The sequence below is a fragment of the Eublepharis macularius genome, chromosome 1, assembly GCF_028583425.1.
Source record: "Eublepharis macularius isolate TG4126 chromosome 1, MPM_Emac_v1.0, whole genome shotgun sequence".
Taxonomy (NCBI): Eukaryota; Metazoa; Chordata; class Lepidosauria; order Squamata; family Eublepharidae; genus Eublepharis; species Eublepharis macularius.
In genome coordinates, this window is record NC_072790.1 from 47501 (window position 1) to 50000 (window position 2500).

Genomic DNA, 2500 nt, shown 5'->3' on the forward strand with positions numbered 1-2500 from the left:
GCGGGAAGAGGGAGCGATGGCTTAGCGGGAGGAGGGCCGCGCGCGGGAGGGGGAGGCGTCCGCTCCGCCTGAACACCGACCCGGAGGCCGGCCCGCGGAGGGTCCTCCCCGACGCGGCCCCGTGGACCTCATCGATCGTGGAAGGAGAAAAAAGGAGGACCGGGCCCGCGCCCGGATCCCCGGCGGAGGCGCCCGCCGGCAGGGAGGCAGGGAAGGCGGCCGCGAGAGCGGTCTCGCCCCGGCCGGAGGCTCCGGAGATTCTCTGATGCGTTCTGAAAAGCGAGTGCCTAGAAATCTCCGCGAGCGTGCCCGAGCCGGGGAGGCCGACTTCCGGACGTCGAGTTTGACCGGGGCGAGGCCGGGATTCCGTCCGGGTCTCCGGAACCGCCCCCCGGCCTGGGCCTCCGAATCCGCTCCCTCAAGGGCTTCCGGAGAGTCAAGGTCTACCAATTGCCGCCCGTGTCACGCGGTAGACCTGGAGGCCGCCGGGGACTCGGGGGCCCGGCCGCGGCGCCGGCGTCCAGGTCTACCCGTCCTCCCCGAGCCAGAGGGGCGGACGGGTAGACCTGGGCCACCCTTTGCCGGGGCGCGGGCGGAAGACCAGGACTCCGCCGCGGGCACCCCCGCCTACCCACCCCCCCCCCACCCGTGGCCGTTCGGGCAGGTCTACCGCCGCGGCGAAGGAGCCCGGAACGGCGGGTGCGGGCAGGCCGTTTCTGCCCTTCCGGGGGGAGGAAAGGTAGGCCCGCACGCCCGCCGCCCCGGTCCATCGGGCCCTTCCCCTGGCGCGGGCGTCCAGGTCTACCGGTCCGGCGAAGGGTGGGGAGGCAGGCCCGCCCCGCGCACGAGAGAGCTGTCCGCCGCGCCCCACCCACCCCCGGCCCCGTATATCGCGGGCAGGCGGAGGAAAGGGCGGTGGACCTGGACGCGGCTCCCCGGGGAAGGCCGGGTCTGACGCAACGGTGAGGTGGAGCGGGGAGGGTTGGGGGGGGGTGGGGGTGTCCGGGGTGCGGACGGTAGACCAGGACTCCTGCGCGGGAGCGGGGGCGGTGGAAGCCCAGGCTGGAAGGCCCGTTCTACCGGCACGGGGGGAGGGCCGGCGGGTCGGAACGGTGCAACCGCGCCCGGTAGGCTTGGGCGCCCTGTCCAGGTCTACCGGCCGCCCGGCCGCCCACCCGCTTGGCGCCAACCCGGACCTCCTCCGCTGAGGCAGGAAGGGGCTCCGTCAAGGCGGAGGGCGTGTCGCCCGGCCTGCCGAAACACGGGCGCCCGGGAGGCCAGGTCATCCGGCTCGCCCAAGGCCTCCGTCGGGAGACCCGGCCAGGTCTACCGGACAGCCCCCCGCCCGCACACGCACACGCACAGGTGGCAGGACCGCGCCACGCCCAGGGGACGTGTCCCCCGCCCCCCACGGCACCGTTGGGCGGGGGAACGGGAGGTGGACCTGGACACGGCTCCCCGGGGTAGGCCAGGACTAACGGCCCGGTGAGGGAGAGCAGGGGGTGGGGTTGCCGGGGCACGGGAGGTAGATCAGGACTCCTGCGCGCGTGGCGGGCGGTGGGGGGCGGGGAGGGTGGGGGAGGCCGGGCTGGGAGGCCAGGTCTACCGGGCGGGGGGGGGCGGGCCGGAGGGGCAGGCCGTGGGAACCGTTCGCCGCGGGCGCGGCCGGACGGCGGACCCGGGCTCCGGCGCGGGGTCCCCAGGCTGCAAGGGGTTCCAAGGGGCCCAGGTCTGCCGGTCTGCCCTCTACCGGCCCGGCGGTGGCCGGTAGACCTGGACCCCTTGGCCACTACCGATGGAGGAGGAGGAGGAGGAGGAGGAGGAGGAGGCCTGGACCGCGGTTTGGGCGTTGTGGGGGGGTGGCGGTGAAGGTGAGGTTGCGTTTTTTTGCTGCGTGCCTGCCATGGTGGCGTGCCTGCCCCCCCCCCCCACGGACCGTCGGGTGGACCTGGCCGCCTGCCGCTTTCGCGGGCTCCGTCATCCACCCCTGCCGGGGCGTGGGCCGGTCGGCCTGGTCTCCGAGGACGGGGAAGCCCAGGTCTGCCCGGGGCCCGGGGGTGGGGGGGGGGGAGAGGAGAGGGGAGTCGTGTTCAGGAGGGGTGAGGACAGGGCGTCTGTACGCCCCGGGCCTGCCGCCGAAGCTCTAGGGCTGGGCGCCCGGCTCGCCGGGTGTCCCGCGACCGGGGCCCTGACGGTCACCCGCGACCGGGAGACCTCGGCGCCCCGGCCCCCCGAGCCCAGGTCTACCGGACCCCACCCCCAACCCCCTTGGCCTCGAGGGGCCCGAAGTGGACCTCCTCCGCTGCGGCAGGAAGGTTCCGCTACGGGGCGGACGACGGGTCGCGCGGCCTGCCGAGCCTCGGGCGCCCGGGAGGCCAGGTCATCCGGCTCGCCCGAGGAAGCCTTCGGCAGTCCTGGGCTCCCCGGCTTCGGAGGCCAGGTCTACCGGGGGGGGCTCCGTTGCCCTGGGGCGAAACGAGCGCACGGCAGCGCCCGCGAG